This window comes from Hyperolius riggenbachi, chromosome 1, assembly GCF_040937935.1.
Source record: "Hyperolius riggenbachi isolate aHypRig1 chromosome 1, aHypRig1.pri, whole genome shotgun sequence".
NCBI classification, from domain to species: Eukaryota; Metazoa; Chordata; class Amphibia; order Anura; family Hyperoliidae; genus Hyperolius; species Hyperolius riggenbachi.
Window position 1 is genome coordinate 227,065,998 of NC_090646.1, and position 19,753 is coordinate 227,085,750.

The following is a 19,753-nucleotide window of genomic DNA, read 5'->3' on the forward strand; positions in this document are numbered from 1 at the left end:
AGAATCCATTTTCTCTCTAAGGCAATTCCTCTGCAAAGTAGTTAGCAGAAATGGGCTGAGGCAGAGGCGAGAGAGGCTCCAGCCTCAGGGAGCAGTGTAGGAGGGGGTGCACAACTCACTCAGCTATCAGTCCCATAATGGGTCTGATTCACTAACTGGTGCTAACCTAGTTAGCACACCTAAAGGCTTTGTGCGTGCTAGCTTGAGTGCTAAGTAGTTAGCACGCACCAAGCCAAATCAGATCGCGTGCCAAATATCGCGCACAAAACTTTGCGTGCGCAAAGCCTGGTGTGCGCGAAACGTCACACCGGGTGTGATGAAAACGGCGCACCCGATGCGCCTGTAACAGCGCATTGGGTGCGCCCTAAACATCGCATGGGTGCAACGTTTAGGGCTCACCCAATGCGCCATTCTAGGTGTATTGGGTGTGCCATTTTCGTCGCACCCGGTGTGACATTTCGCGCGCACCAGGCAACGCTAAACTTTGCATGCGCACGCGAAACAGCGCACAAGCTTTTATTACCGCGTGCAAAGTAAGTTTAGGCATGATAAGGGGCTTTTCACAAGCGTTAACAGTAACAGTAACTAACAGTTAGCACCGCTTTGTGAATCAAGTCCTTTGTGTTTGAAGCAGAGAGAAATAAGAAAAGGGGATACATGGCATTGACTGCAAGCCAAATACCTAGAGATTAAGGTGTTGGGGGCCCTGGTATGTCTCTTAGTCTAATAGTAATCAGTGTGTGACAGCTGGGGTGGGAGGCATGGAGGGGCACACTTTGGTGTCTCAGCCTTGGGTGCTGGAGGACCTTCTCCCTGCTTTGGTAATTAGGCTTACTGTGGCAGAGCAACCGCCAATGCATTGAGGTGGGTCAGGAACCAATGTACGCACACTAGATTCTTGGCAGAGGCGGCCCTGACAACCACCTGTACTGATGTGTAAAAGACTTAAATCGGATGGAGCCAAGATTACATGATTGATGTGTACAGTATAGTCTCTATAACAGCAGCTCTGGTGCTGAGTCTGGTTTGACTAAGACAGCAGAGAGACCTACTAGCTAACCTTCCCAGCCAGTCAATGCTTCACAACAAGTCTAATGCTGGGAACACACAATACAGTACATTTTTCGTGTTCAATTCTCCGCTCGATCGTATTTTCCGCTTGATTCTCTTATCTTCCACTTGTTTTTCTTATCTTTTTCCATTCAGTTCTATGAGGAATCGCGCGGTAAAATGATCGAGAGGAATATCGGACATGACAGAATTTATCAATCGAACGCATCTATTGAGCGGGAAAATGAAACGTGTGTTCTCGGCATTAAGCCTCATCTCCATGGTACAATTTTCCATCAGATCAACGGGTGATCTGATAAGAAATTGCATCGTGTGTAGACACTCAAGATTGTTTCTGATCAATTCTGCTATAGATTTTGCATTGATAAGTACCCAAAATCTATTGCAAAATCTATTGCAAAATCTATTGCAATCCGATCTAGAAATGATCTAATAGATCCGTCGATCTGACGGAAAATTGTACCGTGTAGATGAGGCTTAAACTGTCCACACACAGATGCCCCACCCCCTTCTTGTCTTCCAGCAAACACAGGCAACTTAAATACCCTCTACCCACGCTTTTCTTCATGTCACTTACTTGTCTGCTATTTATCAGCTAAGGTAGCCATATATTATTTGATGGCCACCTGCTTTAGCCAAAAGATACATATGGTAGGTCCCTGCCAAACACTGCTGAGTAGAACAATGCTTAATTGCTAGGCAGATAGATTGTTAGATAGATAATTTACAACATGTTGGAAATTATCTATCTGGCAGGTAAATCTAATGCCTAGTACACACCATACAATTTTCTGTAAGATTTTCTGTTAGATTTACCTGCCAGATAGATAATAACTTTAACCAAACGTTTCCTGTAGTTGAAGATCAGACGTGCACAACGGTCAGGAGTATTTTTTGACCATTCCTCTTTACAGAACTGTTTCAGTTCAGTAATATGTTTGGGATATCTGGTGTAAATAACTTTCTTGAGGTCATGCCACAGCATCTCAGTCGGGTTGAGGTCAAGACTCTGACTGGGCCACTCCAGGAGGCGTATCTTCTTCTGTTTTAAGCTATTCTGTTGTTGATTTACTTCTATGCTTTGAGTCATTGCCCTGTTGCAACACCCATTGCTAATCACAGTTGCTAATGTGGAATTTGTTACATTTATTTACATTGGCAGAGTGTTTAGGAAAATCGCTAGCAATTTAAAAAAAACACTCTAGTGGGTTCCAGCCCTCAGGGCTGGTTCACACTGGGCGCTTTTGAGGAGCATTACTTGGATGAAGATCAGATTCAATTTTATGACCAATTTGTGCAAAAGTCCATATAATTCCAAAGGGTTCACATCAGGGGTCTAGTCCTGGAAAAAGAGGTAAGTGGACTCACCCTAAAAACTGTGCCAAAAAATAGGCGTAGTCAAGCATAACGTGGGCGTGGTAATGGGTGGGGCCAAATATACATGACCTTAGTAGTGATATAAAAGGTCTGCCGAGGAAGTTTGAGCTCTGCCGTAGTGTATCCCCCAAAAATAGATGTAATCTGACAGCAATTCACCAAAAAGACACATAATCTGGTAGAAGTTCCTCCAAAATACAGATAATATGGCAGTGGTTCCGTCAAAATACACAATGTGGCAGCAGCAGTTCCCCTAACATACACATAATTTGGAAGCAGTTCCCCAAAATACACGAAACCTGGCAGCGGAACACCCAAAATACACATAACACCCAAAATACATATAATCTGGCAGCAGTGGTCCCCCAAACATACACAATCTGGCAGCAGTTCCCCAAAATACACGTAATCTGGCAGCAGACGTTACCCTAACATACACATATTCTGGCAGCTGTTACCCAAAATACATAACAGCGGTTCCACAAAAATGAAGATAATCTGACAGCAGTTCCCCCAAAATAGGTACCCCCAGCATAGGTAGCCAGGTCTATAGGTGTCCCCAGTATAAGTAGCCATGAGTATAGTAGTCCCCAGTATATGTAGCCAGAGGTATAGTTGCCTAGTATATGTAGCCAGGGGTATATGTGCCCAGTTTATGTAGCCAGGGGTATATGTGCCCAGTATATGTAGCTAGAGGTATATGTGCCCAGTATATATATGCCCAGTATATATAGCCAGGGGTATATGTGCCCAGTATATATAGCCAGGGGTATATGTGCCCAGTATATATAGCCAGGGGTATATGTGCCCAGTATATATAGCCAGAGGTATACGTGCCCAGTATATGTAGTCAGGGGTATATGTGCCCAGTATATATAGCCAGTGGGATATGTGCCAAGTATATATAGGCAGGGGTATATGTCCCAGTATATGTAGCCATATGTATATGTGCCAAGTATATGTAGCCAGGGGGATATGTGCCCAGTATATGTAGTCAGGGGTATATGTGCCCAGTATATATAGCCAGTGGTATATGTGCCCAGTATATATAGCCAGTGGGATATGTGCCCAGTATATATAGGCAGAGGTATATGTGCCCAGTATATGTAGCCAGTGGGATATGTGCCCAGTATATGTAGCCAGTGGGATATGTGCCCAGTATATATAGGCAGGGGTATATGTGCCCAGTATATATAGCCAGGAGTATATGTGCCCAGTATATATATGCCTCTGCCCTCCGGTGTTTTCAAATGTCGGGCCGGCGGCGGAAGTGGGCGGAGACTTACCGCCTTCTTCCAGCCACAAGGGACGCTCCGCTCTGTGTGCGACTAGAAGACCAGACTAGCCGCACACAGAGCGGAGCGTCCCTTGCGGCTGGAAGAAGGCGGTAAGTCTCCACCCACTTTCGTCGCCGCCCCGACATTTGAAAACACCGGAGGCGAGAGGCAGGAAGGGGAGCACGAAGGTGAGGGAAGGGGGGGGAGATGTCCCCCCTTCCCCACTGTCCCCACAGCTCTCCTTCTCAGCGCTGCTCTCCTCCACACAAGCCAGGGTGGACGGCGTCCACTCTGTGGAAAAAGTAAGTGGACGCCGTCCACCCGCGTCCACGCAGGACTCGATACATACTTTTTACTGCTACTGTACATAAACAAAGGCTATAGACAATACAGGACTTTTCAAGAATGGGGCAGGAAACTCAGCTGTAATCCTGAACCTAAGATGTTAAATGTTTGCTTTCAATCTGTGTTTACAAAGGACACACCTTTGTCTTGTAATACAGTTGTGGGTTATTCCTGGTCTTCCTCATTTAATTGCTTAGAGATCATGGACGTCACGTACTGTACACTATTAGGTCAGGTCAATTATGAAAATCTATGTGTTATTGTTTGACTGTTTGCTGCCTTGTACCACTTGATATTAGATTGGATCTCAGTAAACATCAAACACATAGGTAATGTGGCAATTGCATTCAGGGCCGGACTGGGACACTGAGGGCCCACCAAGGAAGTTTCAGCCTGGGGCCCGCCACCCTCTCCTCCTTCCTCCCGATCCCCTTTCCTCCTCCCCCCCCCCCACACACACACACATACACATGTACTCTAGAAATTTTGCATGGTTTTATGGTAGGGAGTAGATTGTGAGCACTTCTGAGGACAGTCTCCAATAGGGATATGTCCACATGCACCGCAGCAAAAATAAATGAGTGTCACTACGCACTGGAACATGGGCGTGGTCATGATGAGTCATGGGCAGACTTCAAAATGTAAAAAAAAAAACACAAAATAAGTAGTGGTGTTATTCACAGAGATTAAGTCTGACCAAATACATTTTAGATAAAATAATCAAGTAGTCAAATGGCAGCAGATTTTCCGACAAAATGCAATCAGATTGGCGGCAGATATCCCCACAAAATTCAGATTGGCAGCAGATACCCCCATTAAATGCAATCAGATTGGCAGCAGATACCCCCACAAAATGCAATCAGATTGGCAGCAGATACCCCCACAAAATGCAATCAGATTGGCGGCAGATATCGCTACAAAATGCAATCAGATTGGCGGCAGATATCCCCACAAAATGCAATTAGAGTGGCGGCAGATATCCCCACAAAATGCAATTAGATTGGCGGCAGATATCCCCACAAAATGCAATTAGATTGGCGGCAGATATCCCCACAAAATGCAAATAGATTGGCGGCAGATATCCCCACAAAATGCAAATAGATTGGCGGCAGATATCCCCACAAAATGCAAATAGACTGGCGGCAGATATCCCCACAAAATGCAATCAGATTGGCAGAAGATTTCCCAACAAAATACAATCAGATTGGCGGGAGATATCCCCACAAAATGCAATTAGATTGGCGGCAGATATCCCCACAAAATGCAATTAGATTGGCGGCAGATTTCCCCACAAAATGCAATTACATTGGCGGCAGATTTCCCTACAAAATGCAATTAGGCAGGTCCCCTGTTAGTGGGGGCCCCAGAGCTGAGAAGGAGGGGGGCACAACGCAGGAAGGGGGGAAATTGTGCACAGAGCAGCGGGGAGGGGGGAAGCCTCCACCCCCTCCTTCACCTAGGGGCCCCCTTCCGCGTTCCCCCCCCCTCCAAAATTGCAGCCAGCCAGCCAGCGGCAGCAGCGGGGAATCACCTACCGGCATCAGAGCGATAGCGCTGCGTGCCGCTGGGCTGGTCTCCTGCACTGACCAATCACGCTCTCGCAATACTAAAGACCAGACCAGCCCAGCGGCATGCAGCGCTATCGCTCTGATGCCGGTAAGTGATTCCCCGCTGCTGCCGCTGGCTGGCGGCAATTTTGGAGGGAGGGTGAGCGCAGAAGGGGGGGCCCCGGCCACACACCAACCAACAATCCACCGTCCCTCCCTGGTCTGGTGATCCCTCCCTGGCTCCCTCTTTCTCTATTCAGTCTCCACTCTCCTGTCCTGGCTGTGGCTGGGCCTGGGCTCAGTGGGCTGAGTGAGTTTCTTCTCCCCTCCCCGTCCCCCCCAACACCACACACACACACACAATTTAGGAGCCCACCGGGTGCAGGGCAGCTGAGCCTGACTGGCAGCGTGGCAGGTCCCGGCGGGCGGCGGCGGGTGACAGACAGTGTGTGGCTGCGGGCCTGCGGCGAACGGCTGCCTCTCCCTCAGGCTGACTCCTCAGAGTGTCCACTCACTGGCCAGGCGTTCCCCCTGCGCAGGCTGCGGCGTCTCCAGCCAGGCCTCTGTCACAGTCTGTCTGGCGCCAGGCGGCGTAGCTTGTCGCCAGAATGATGATGCGGAATGCGGATGATGATGCAGATGCCTGCCTCTTATAGGCCTCCGGCTCCGGCGGTGCGCACGGCTGGCGTGATGACGTCACACTGGCGCAGGCCCGGCCGCCCGGATAGGAGAGAGGGGGGCCCTCTCTGGTCATGCGACTGTGACGTCACAGCTGTTAAAGGGGGCCCACCGAATTTTTCCTCGGTAGTTCGGTGGGTCAGTACGAGCCTGATTGCATTCCATTCCTGCCCATGAACATTCACCACTCTCATGTTCCTGACTGCTCACTTGGATAAAAGAAAGCCGGCATTAGACTACTTTAGGCAACCCAGCAGGAAACCTCATAGAGAAATTCAGCTAACATGATTGTTGTGAAAGCATCCTTTCAAACTGCTAGGTTTCCAATAGGTTGTAATAAACTAAGCCCGAGGACTTATCCCATTACTGACGAGCACTCACTGGCCAAGCCAAGCAGCCCTCCCGCCTCACCCTGCATGCTAATCCAGCCGGCAAAATACCAGTGCTGGGTGTTTGGTGAAGAACAGCACAAACCACGAATAGGAGAAAGTACACAGCAGGAGAATCCTTGTGCCTGATCCATAGGTGAAGATGTTGCCGGATCCTGTACTCTGGAGGTTGTGTGAGTTAATCATAGCTGTGGAGGTCTTGGCTTAAATGTGTCCAGCGGCAGCTGCACTCCTGTGTCTCCCCCTCCCCACTCTGAAGAGGCCAGCTATTGTGTTGGTAATGGTACCTGCATCCATGTGCAATTACAGGTTGCATTCAGTTTTAACCTGAGTTTTGGGTTTAGTGCATAGTTTGCATTTGTTTTGAATACCAGGTGTGTATTTAGCCTCTAGGGGGCTCTGCACCCCTCTGTTGGTAGTCATTTCAGGTGCAGCCTTATTAAGAGTGCTGCATTTCTCTCTGTTTACCACAAAAACATGTGTAAATCATTTTCCTTATGCCTCCATGGCAGCACATTGGGTGGTGGCTCCGCCCTCTAACCCCATTGGACGAGTAAATATTTAAAAGGCTTACGCCCGCAGAGTACTTCGCTTTTTTCTCTGGTCCTCACCTCATGGATGAAGGGGGCAGTTTTCTGCCCAAAATAATTTTTCTTTTACCCTTACCTGCCGCATCATGTGGCGTCCACGCAGTTTCCCTCCCCCTGTGTGAAAGTCCCCTGTGCGCCTGGTAAATCTGGGCTATGGGGACGCCCCCCGTTCTGCTGGTCTTGGGGGGGCTAGCGGTATATGCCGCTGGGGAGCGGGGGTATTTTTTTGTGGCTAAATGCTGCTTTACCCGCGCTCACCTGAAGGACTTCAACGAGGTCTAATGGCCGGTGTCCACCTCCTCTGCGCCGGCATAGCGTCTTCCGCATTCTGCGTTCCACGTAGGGGGGCGGAGCTAGCTGGGACCCCCGTACGCACTTCCTCTTCCTCTCTAGGCGCCTCTCCGGCCGCATGCGTTCCGGGGACCGGAGGCTGTGTCCCATGCACCAATCGGCTGGAGGGGGCGGGCCGGAGGCGGAGGATTACGCACGGCATGGGCAAATTTAAACAGATGGGCGTCCGGCGTGCGCTGCTACGGAGGGATCGGTGTTTCCTCGCTGTGCAGCTGGCTGGACCTCACTGGATCCGGGCTCTGAACCCCATTTAGGCTTTTTTTCCGGTAGGTGAAGGTAGCGACGTCTTTATTCTCTATATGGCAGCTTGATAAGGCTTAAATTGTGGTTAGATGTGTCCACCTCTTCATTTTCCTTTCTTGCAGTGGAATTTTCTGCTGTTTGTTATGGACACCCGTGCGCCCAAAACAGACCAGCGACACATTGATAGGTAAGGGAGTTCAGGTAGGTTAAGGTTACAATGGGAGTTGTTGTTAAATGACTAATAGTCATAAATTGACTGTCTTTTCAGCCCCAGAAGATCTCGCCATAAGAAGTCGAAGAAACAATCATCGAAGAGGAGATCAAAATCACGTGATAGATCACGCTCTCCTAGAAGACGCTCCTCGGATCATAGGAGAAATGAACCGACTCCCCAAGGCCACTCCTCCTCGTTACCGGCCCCACCTATTTCAGGATGCTGGGCCTGCGGAGATGCAGTAATGCCGGGCAAGAGAGTTTGCTCCTCTTGTTTTGATGAGATGGCGGGAGGATCTGGACAGGCGACAGTGGACGTGTCAGCCATGATAAAGAAAGCAGTACAGGAGTCTATGGAGTCCTATGTGGCAAATCTACCTTCGCCTCTAGCACAAACCTCGGAAGCTACACCCTCTACTTCGACGGCAGCCGGCCTGGAGCTCGATAATATCAGTGTAGGATTCGACTTCTCACTTGTTCAACCCTTTGTGAAGGCAGTAAGGGACGCGATTGATTGGACTCAGGAGGAAGAAACAGAGGAGGCCCCTGAGAAGCGCAGATACTATGGGCATCTGGATAAGTCAAAGAACACATTCCCTCTAATGGTGGAGGTTGATGAAATCGTTAAAGAGGAGTGGGAAAAGCTAGAGAAGAAACCCTCCATAGCTAACCGTTTGATGAAGCTATACCCGCTATCAGAGGAGGATGCAAGACCGTTTGACAATGCACCAGTTATGGATGCATCAGTAATCCGTTTGGCGAGACATATGACACTGCCGCTGGAGGATTCGGTTTCATTCATAGACCCGTTACATCGTAAGGCAGATCTAGATCTTAAGAAGATTTATATGTCTTCAGGGGGTGCATGCAAACCCGCAATTGCTCTCACTTCAGTGGGAAAGGCGATAAAGACATGGACTGACAATGTGGAAGAGGCAGTTAACGCAGACATGGATAAGGAAGCGATCATCTCGGCATTAGAAGATCTGAGGATAGCGGGAGATTTTATCGGCGAGGCAGCCTTTGATGTCATAAGGTGCTCAGCCCGGTCGATGGTATATTCCGTTACAGCTAAGAGGGCACTCTGGCTCAGGTCATGGTCGGCGGATTCCAACTCCCGACAGCTGTGGTGCAAGATTCCTTATAATGGCAAGGCGGTCTTTGGGGAAAAGATGGACACTGCAATCAGTAGAGTGACGGGGGGAAAATCGGGGCTGTTACCCCAGGAACGTCGGGTTAAGAAGCCTAACACCTCCCAGAACCCGCAACAGAAGAGATTCAAGGATGCAAGGTCATATCGGCCGGGGAGATCGTTCCGCAGGAACTGGCAGAGTTCTCAGTCGACTTTACATAAGGCCACGAAACAAAAGACGGCAACAAGTACCCAGCAGAAGCCTTTTTGACGGTGCGCTAGTCCAGGAAGTCCCGGTGGGAGCAAGACTAGCAAAGTTTGCAGAAGTCTGGCAACAACAAATTCCATCTCCCTGGGTAAACAGAACAATATCGACGGGACATTTCTGGACATTCAAGACAAGGCCAAGGAACAACTTTACTCCCACGAGAATTCCTCGGTGCCCAGTGAAGCGCGACATCTTACATTCCTACTTGAAGGAATTGATCCAGAAACAGGCCATATTAGAGGTGCCTTTACGAGAAATAGGAAAGGGATTTTATTCCCCACTTTTCTTCGTACGAAAGAAATCAGGAAAATGGCGTCCAGTACTCGACTTGAGGAAACTGAACAGACAGATAGACCTCAAGAGCTTCAAGATGGAATCGCTGCAGTCCATCATGCAGGCGGTAGTCACGAACGACTGGATGTTGTCAGTCGACCTCGAGGACGCTTATCTGCACATCCCCATACAACAGGATCTACAGAAATATCTGAGATTTGCAGTGGCGGAACAACACTATCAGTTTGTATGTCTCCCGTTCGGGATCTCGACGGCTCCGAGGACGTTCTCGAAGGTCCTGGTTTCATTAGTGGCGATGTTACGCCTTCAAGGTCTTCGAGTCCATCACTATCTCGACGACATACTACTGCTATCCAACAACAGGAACACCATTCTGTCCCACAGAGCCCGTTTACTTCAGACTCTGAGGAACTTTGGGTGGATAGTGAATGTAGACAAAAGTCAGTTGGAGCCAGTCCAAGATCTAGTCTTTCTGGGAGCACGTTTTCGGACGAACCGCAATTCGGTTTCTCTGCCGGAAGACAAGATTCCGATAATTCGTCAGAGAGTTCTCGACGTGGCAGTCTCTGCGAGGTCAACGGCAAGACAGTGCCTCAGGTTACTGGGAACCCTCTCCTCCACCATACCTATGTTGCCGTGGGCCCACTGGCACATCAGGGGTTTTCAATATGGGTTCCTGAACCAGTGGAACAGGTGGAGGTTAGATCAACCAATCACAATATACGCCCGGATGAGGAAGAGCTTAGCCTGGTGGTTGGAAGGAGACAACATCAGAGCACATGTGCCTCTCCTGATGGAAAAGCCGGTAACGATAACAACCGACGCAAGTCTGAGAGGATGGGGAGCTCTGTGCTGTGGACAGACAGCTCAAGGGAACTGGGATTCCACAATTACTGTAAGGCAAGCAAACTTTCTAGAACTATCGGCAGTGCTGCGGGCACTACATACCTTTCTTCCCCAGATCAGAGACAGGAATGTGCTACTGAGAGTAGACAACAAGACGGCTGTCTCCTATATACAGAGACAGGGGGGCACCCGCAGTCTCCCTCTCTTGACTGTGACCAGTCACATCTTCCAGTTTGCAGAGAAGCATCTGAAATCGCTAAGAGCGATATATATACCTGGAGCTCAGAATACAGAGGCGGACTTCCTCAGCCGCACGAGCTTGAACAACAATGAATGGTCACTGAATCAGGAAGTGTTCGAGACCATATGTCATCTTTGGGGCCTGCCGGAAGTGGACCTGATGGCATCCTACAAGAACAGGAAATGCGGGAGATTCTTTTCCAGAGTTCCTTGCCATCAAGCAGAAGCGGTGGATGCATTGTCAGCTCCCTGGGAGTTTTCGACGGCTTATGTTTTTCCTCCAGTCCCGATCATTCACAAGCTGTTAGTGCGATTGATCTCGGAGCCAGTCACTCTGCTAGCAGTCATACCCAACTGGCCAAGGCGCCCATGGTACCCCCTACTCTTGAAGATGTCAGTAGCGGAACCGTTTCCACTTCCGGACAGAAAGGATGTCATATGTCAGGGACCCATCCTACATCCCAACCCGGGTCGGCTAAGCTTGACGGCATGGAAGTTGAGAGGGGGAAGCTTGAGAGACTAGGATGCTCGGATGCAGTTATAAACACCTTACTGCAATCAAGGAAAAGAACGACTAATTCAACGTACCACAGAATTTGGGATAAATTTACAGAATTCGCAAGCAGCAATTCATTTGATCCGCTACAACCTCAGACGCAGCATGTACTAGACTTTCTACAGACCGGGTTGGAGAAGGGCTTGGGCTATAGCGCTCTGAAGGTCCAAATCTCGGCCATTTCGGCCCTTACCGATAATAGATGGGCCTTCCACCCGTTGATTAAACAATTTATTACTGCAGTCTTAAAGATAAAACCTCCTATAAAGTCAACCTTCCCTAAGTGGGATCTACCCCTCGTATTAAATTACTTGTCGGGAGCTCCTTTCGAACCACTACAAGAAGCCTCAATATGGAGCCTTACCTTGAAGTCGGTATTCTTGGTAGCCATCACTTCGGCCCGCAGGGTCTCGGAGTTACATTCCCTAAGCTGTGAGGAACCGTACACGGTATTCTTCAATGACCGTGTACAGCTAAGACCAGTGGACAGTTTTTTGCCAAAGGTCACAACACCGTTCCACTTGAATCAGGAATGGTCTCTACCAGTGTTCCAGGAGGACAATACATCACAATTGCATACCTTGGATGTGGCAAGGTCTTTGAAGACTTATATAGAAAAAACCAAAGATTTCAGGAAATCTGAAAGATTATTCATCATCCCGATGGGATACAGGAAGGGCCAGGCGGCATCAGCACGGACGATATCCTCTTGGCTCGTGAGAACGATTCAGCAGGCATACCGGGCTATCAATGTCCAACCGCCGGGACAGATTAGGGCGCATTCGACCAGGGGTGTCTCTGCGTCATGGGCAGCGTTCGCTGGAGTGTCACCTGTGAAGATTTGCCAAGCGGCCAACTGGGCGTCCATTAATACTTTTGTGACACACTATAAAGTTAACGTTTCAACACCCACTTCGGTGGAGTTCGGGAGAGCGGTTATCTCCTCTTGTTTGTCTAAGGCTGAATAAATTTCTTTTGTTTGAAAACTGCACCTATGTTCCCTCCCTTATTGATTCTTCTAGTTAGATCCCAATGTGCTGCCATGGAGGCATAAGGAAAGCGGAAAATTGTATTCTTACCTGTCGGTAATTTTCCTTTCCTGATGCATCCATGGCAGCACATGGATCCCACCCGATTAATTCGGTGAGTCAATAGTTACAAAAGCGAAGTACTCTGCGGGCGTAAGCCTTTTAAATATTTACTCGTCCAATGGGGTTAGAGGGCGGAGCCACCACCCAATGTGCTGCCATGGATGCATCAGGAAAGGAAAATTACCGACAGGTAAGAATACAATTTTCCGCTTTATGGACAGCTGCCCCCAGGTTCTCACTATGTTTTTTGTTACTTAAGTGGGTAGGGTCTCTTCCATGAGGATACCTCACTGTGGTGGACAAGTCTAGTACTGAACACTCTGCATGCAAACTGTTTTTGGAAGCCAACATTCTCCATTTTGTTGAATCTGTTTTAACGCTGCTTTCACAGTTAGACGTTACAGGCGCACGTTAGTGCAGCCTGTAACGCAGCCCACCGCACAGTAATGAAAAGTCAATGGGCTGTTCACAGTGCCCACGTTGTGTTACATTGTAACGCAGCACGTCAAACTAAAGTGCTGCGTGCTGTACGTTATAAGCGGCTGAGCCGCATTAGACTGTTTGCACATACTCAGTAGTGTTGGAGGAGGAGGTCTTCCCTCCTCCTCCTCGGCCAGCCACATGGCTAATTAATATTCACTGCACGGTGTGACGTGCAGTGTTTACTTCCTGGAGCGGCCGCTCTGTGCGGCGATTGGCTGGCGGGACAACGCGCATGCGTCCAAGAGTACGCATCACGGCATCACGAACGCCAGAGTGAGCTGCACAACGCGGCTCAGTCTGACGTCCACATCCAACACCACCAGGCGTTGCGTTAGGGGCACGTTATGCGATCATAACGTCCCCTAAAACGCAACGTCCTGGTGGGAAAGTAGCCTAAATGCAAGTTGTGTAAACTGCCTATATTTAGGCTCTGCACATCCATGCAGTTGGTCATTCAGATGCAGCCTGCCTTGTGAAGCGCTGCAACCTCCTCCTGCTGTGTATTTAACCTCTAGGGGGCCCTGCACACCTCTGTTGGTAGTCATTTCAGGTGCAGCCTGCTTAGGAGCACTGCCAATTTCTCTCTATTACCATATTATGTAATGTAAGGGCTGGGGCCCATAGGAGCACTCTTGCACCGCTTGCCAGTGACAAGCAATTCACTGCAACATTGGAATCCTATGAGGGTGGCTCCACTGCAGCATTGAGAAGTTATGCATGCATTTTCAGAGTGATCCCAGAGTGATTGCATGGCAGAAATGCAGGGGCAAATCACAGTCATTTAGATTGCTAAGGAAATAGATAGTGTTTTGTGATTGTGGGAAAGTGTTCGTAGTGGGCCGCTGGCCTTAAATATAATTCTGGATAACTGAGAGTCTAATATGTTAGCCATTTTAATATAAAGAGAACAAATTTTCAAACTAGGAGAAAGGAATGAAATAACCTATACTTAGGGCTCATTCACACTTTGTACGGTACTGTCATAGTGACGCACTGCATATTATGTGTGCTCAGCGTCATAACATGAAAGTCTATTGACTTTCATGTTACCGCTTACAGTACAGGAAAGCGTTGTTGCGATGTAATGTGTCTGGGAACATTTTATCAGACGACATACACAATTTCCCATTGGGTCTATTATATGTAGGCCTAGAATTACATCACAGGAGCCTATAGGCACAGATATCCTAACAACTTAGACTTTACCTTCCATGAACCTACAAACCCCCACTAAACTGCACCGCAAGTGTGCTGGCTCTCCCAGCTGTCACTTATCCCTTACTTCCCTTGCCCATCATAGAAAGCTACAAGTACCCCTCAGTATTAGGTAGCCAGAAGTACATTCAATATTAGGTAGCTCGAGGAACCTTAGTATAAAAGTGGATCAGAGATAAACTTTTACTCATTGCATAATTGTGATCCTTACATATAGTTTATAGGGCATTCCTCAAGCCAAATACTTTTTTTTTTGTTTTAATACTCTAATTCCCTATAAACTAAACAAGCCTCGCCCACAGCTCAAAGTGTCTTGGCACTCCATGTAGCAAGGGCTTATGGGAGCTCAGTCTCAGGAGGAGGAGACCTCCTGAGACTGAGCCAAAGATTTCAGAGGCAGAGGAGAGGAGGGAGGAGGAGAGAGGAGGGAGCTGAGGGCTGGAGATGCAGTTGCAGCTTGCCTGTGTGTAATGTGACAAACAAAACATGGCTGCTGTCATTGTATCACAAGAATAAATACACATGAAACTGTTGAAGCTGTTTGCAGCTAGATTTGCTGTGTAAACTATCTAAACTTTGGATAAGATATATAGACAAGTTACTTGTCATAGTTAGTTTTTCATCTCGGATCCACTTGGAGTAGCTAGAGGTGCCCCTGACTGATGGGAGATCTCGTCAGTGGAATGCTGAAAGCGGGGCGAGTAACCTCTCTCATTTATGCTCCACTTGGGACTCTGCATAGGGAAGGAGAGTGCACCACCTCCCCATCATCAGGCGCCTTTAGGCACATGCCTACAGTAGAAAAAGTCTAGAACCGGCCCTGCGTTCATGCACACTTCGAATAGCGTGAATGAACTCTAAACTGTTTTGAATATACAAGATCTGCACAATAGTTCACTTTCAGGACTGCTTACTCATTCCTATTCCTAAGGACCAAATTATTATTTGGGATAGGAGTGAATGCCTGGAACAAAAATGGTAAAAGCCAGTGTGAGGGGAAGGGACAGATATGCAGTGTGATGACCTAACTGGGAGGACAAGATTCTACAGTATATTTGCTGTCAGTCCTTCTCTTGAATGACAGTGCTGCAGATCTCACCGCAAGGCATGCTCCTCTTCAGGAAGCACTTGTGTCTGTGCCCCGGAGTCACTATCAGCCTGACAGCAAGGCAAGGACCATTCACAGGAGGAGTTTGGCAAGATGCTGTGTTTTCACAGGATACTGATTGCAGCTACTTCTCTGTGGTCACTGTAAATGATGACAAAGGCATCCCCAGCAACCGTCTATATGTGCAAATTCCTTCTAGTAAACTGTTCAATGGAATTAGTGTCTATCAGGAAGCTGTCGGGCAGGGCTGAGCAGAAGAAGAGGGGTTGGGGGCAAAGTGCACACGGTCACACGCACGCACATGGGAAATAGACATGAGAAGAGTTCTAATAATCAATACAGACTAAGTCTAAAACAATTACAACCTAATCAGTACATTAATAGCACTTTCCATATCACTGTTATGCTATTCAGGCCTCCTTTGTAATGCTAATCAGCAGTGCACATTTACATGCTAGAACTATCATTCATGCCTTTAATGGAACTATAATGCGCTAAAAATAGCTCTGTGGTGCCTCCTACTGCAGGTGTTACCAAAGGCATCAGCCTGTTTTACCTATGCCTAAAAATGGCCCTGTTCAAGTGCCAGATTCCACAAGCTGACATGCATCTGTCAGGATGCACGCTGGCACTTGAAGTGATGCAAGCACGCATCTAGATCGTTTAGCCATGCCATGCACAACTGTAGGGATACGGGTGTGAGCTGCAGAAATCTGCAGCATGCCCTCCAGAATCGCAAAACAGTGCGATTCGGAAGGCAAACAATTGAAAGTATAGGCAGCGATCTCCGCACTACTCACCTGCTTAGAAACGGTGCAGATTCAGTGCAGATTTGGGCTGCATTCGGCCCTGGTGGAAACACACCCTAATGCAAACCTGATATGTCCTCTGTGACATGAGTGATGACATAACAAAGGGATATGCAGTATGTTACTATAATAAACTTGATTCCACCATCAGTTCTGGTCTAGAATAAGGTAGTCTGGAGATTGGCCTCTGCTATTTTTATTACAGAAAAGAATATTCAAGATATCCAGTTCAAGATTCAAGATATTCAGTACAAGGAAACTTCAGAGTGAACAGACTGCACAAATGCAAGGAACTTCTTTTTTTTAAATGTGGACTTTGTTTCAAGTGCTGTGCTTCTATAAAGCAAAGGAATTTAATCTGCAGTCAAATGCTTGAAGTGATCATTATTAGCAAAGACTTCAAGTACAAGCTAGTGATCAACTTCTACTACATTTGTCTTCTGAATGAACAGAAATCTGTGGAGGTTTGTCCAATAAGTAGAGATGGCCCGAACCTCCGATTTTCGCGACTTCCGCGAAAGGTTCAATTCGCGCGAACTTTCGCGAACCGCAATAGACTTCAATTGGGAGGCGAACTTTGAAAACTAGAAAAAATTATGCTGGCCACAAAAGTGATAGAAAAGATGTTTCAAGGGGTCTAGCACCTGGAGGGGGGCAAAAGTCCCGGGGAAGAATCTGGATTTGACGCAAAGCAGCATTTTAAGGGCAGAAATCACATTGCATGCTAAATTGCAGGCCTTAAGTGCTTTAAAACATCCTGCATGTGTATAAATCAATCAGGGAGTGTAATTAGAGTACTGCTTCACACTGACACACCAAACTTACTGTGTAACGCACCGCAAACAGCTGTTTGCGTAGTGACGGCCGTGCTAGACTGGTGCGCACCATGGTGAGATTGCTCTTCCTCACTCAGTGATGTCAGGTAATGTCTGACTGCCTTATCAACTTTCAATGGTTCTTTCTCTACCTTTGTTAAAGCTTACATCTATTTTTTTTAAATACTTGTTCTGCTTGCCGTTCAGTACCTGCAACGAGAATCTTATGGAGGGCAAGTCTGCCATTGCGAGTGACCACTGGTAATGGCCGGGGAATCCAGGTTCGATTCCAGTCCGGAGTAGGAGCCTAAGAAACGGCTACCACCCCTGCACATCCAAGGAAGGCAGCAGGCACGGCATGCACGTCCCGAGGTAGTGACCAAAAATAACAATACAGGAGGACTTTCGAGGTTCTGCTGTATATGTGAAATGAATCAACTTTAAATCCTTTAACGAGAATCTGTTATGGAGGGCAAGTCTGATGGTGCCTTCACTGCGACTCACCAGGTTGGTCACCTCCTCAAACGGCCGCATGAGCCTGCATGCATTTCGCATCAGTGTCCAGTTGTTGGGCCACAACATCCCCATCTCCCCAGATTGTGTCCTTCTACTGTAATTGTACAGGTACAGGGTGACGGCTTTCTCCTGTTCTAGCAGGCGAGAGAACATGACCAGGGTCGAATTCCAGCGAGTCGGGCTATCACATATCAAGCGTCTCTTCGGCAAGTTGTTTCTCCGCTGAATGTCCGCAAAGCGTGCCACTGAACACAACAGGTAGGTATATGCGGTGATGAGGTGGGTGCACTGAACACAACAGGTAGGTATATGCAGCGATGAGGTGAGTTCACTGAACACAACAGGTAGGTATATGCAGTGATGAGGTGGGTGCACTGAACACAACAGGTAGGTATATGCAGCGATGAGGTTGGTTCACTGAACACAGCAGGTAGGTATATGCAGTGATGAGGTGGGTGCCCTCAACTCAACAGGTAGGTATATGCAGTACTTGGTATTACAATGTGCACCTGTCACACACACAGGTAGTCACTGAATGTGCTGGGCCTGGCAGTGGCACACACACAGTATGAATTAGCAAGGCTGTCTATGCAACACAAGTGTCAGTGGGACACACAGAGAAAAACAATTGATCACAAAAACAAGATTAGCTTGGGGTGCTATTTTAGCAATAAGAAATCAGCAAGGAGCAAGCTAACAAGCCTACAACAGCCTAACTAATCTTTCCCTATGAGAGTCTGCCAGCAGCTGTCCCTTCTCTCACTATTGCAGGCACACGAGTGAGTGTAATGGCCGGCGGAGCCTGCCTTATATAAGGGGAGGGGGGGGTGGCTCCAGGAGAGAGTGTAGCCTGATTGGCTACAATGTGCCTGCTGACTGTGATGTAGAGGGTCAAAGTTGTTCCTAATGGCGCACTATGGGGGCGAACCGAACTTCCGGAAAAGTTTGTCTTACATGGCGAACGCGAACCACCGGAAGTTCGCCTGGAACCGTTCGCCGGCGAACCTTTCGGGATATCTCTACCAATAAGTCCTGCGTGAAAATATAAATATGTCTTGTTAAAAGTGTAAACCAAGGACCTGGAGTAGCATGGTAGAGCAGTAAGCAGTCTCAGTGGCGTCACTAGGAGGGTACTGTAGGTGCCGACCGCACCAGGCGTCATCTGCAGAGGGGGTGACGCCAAGCTCCAGTCTAAATGAGAGTGGAGTAAAGGCTATGTAAATATAGCCCATGCTAGTGCCAGGTGTACTGCTCCCTCCTGCTCTTCTGGCTGATTTGTGTTGAGCTGGTAGTTCAGAGGCCACGTTGTGATCACCTTAAAGGGAAGGTCCGAGCACTTTAAAAATAAAAATCCACTTACCTGGGACTTCCTCCAGCCCCTTGCATCCGTCCTGTGCCCTCGCCACAGCTCCGGTGGCTCCCGGTAACCTTGCCAGGTCAGCTTCCGGGTCGGCTTCTTCTGCACTCCTGGTTGCGGCTCACTGGTCACGCTGATGTCTTTCGCTCTGTACAGCACAGGCGCAGAACTACTGCGCCTGCGCAATACAGTCGGGATGATGTCAGTGCGACTGTGAGCCGCTCACACAGGCACAGTGGACATCCTGTGCCAGAGGGGACCCCAGGCCACCGGCATTGAGCGTAGCTGCGGCGAGGTCACAGGACGGCTGGCAGGGGCTGGAGAAAACTCCAGGTAAATGGATTTTTTTATTTTTTAAAGTGCTTGGATGTGTCCTTTAACATGGTGGAGGGAAATGGCAGTTGATTGTGAGGGTCCCATGCAGTGGCGTAACTAAGGAGATTGAGGCTCCAGTGCAAGTTTTTACATGGGGCCCCAAGCACTGTATTGATATGGTGCTGCAAAACCTACCAAGGACAGCTGCAGTGTAAGGGCTCAAACCCACTAGAGCGATTTTCTGAGTGTTTAGGGAGCGATTCAAACCTGCTAGCGATGTCCCTAAATGCTCAGCTGATGTTAATGGATGGGCTAAATTCCACTAGAGTGATTGTGATTACCAAATCACAAAACACAGGACATGCAGCATTTTTCGTGTTTAGCATTAGTGATTAGCATTAGCGTTTCTGCAATGTAAAGTATATAAACGCTGGCATAATCGCTCATCACAACCTGCACAGAGCGATTTTGCTAGCGTTTTTAAGTTATTGCACACTGTAGCAAAATTAAAATGAATACACAATCGCTGGCAAATTGAATACACTTTTTAAAATCGCTACTGAAAACGCTCATGAAATCGCTTGCAAACCGCTCATACAAACGCTAGCGATTGCGATTAGCGATAGC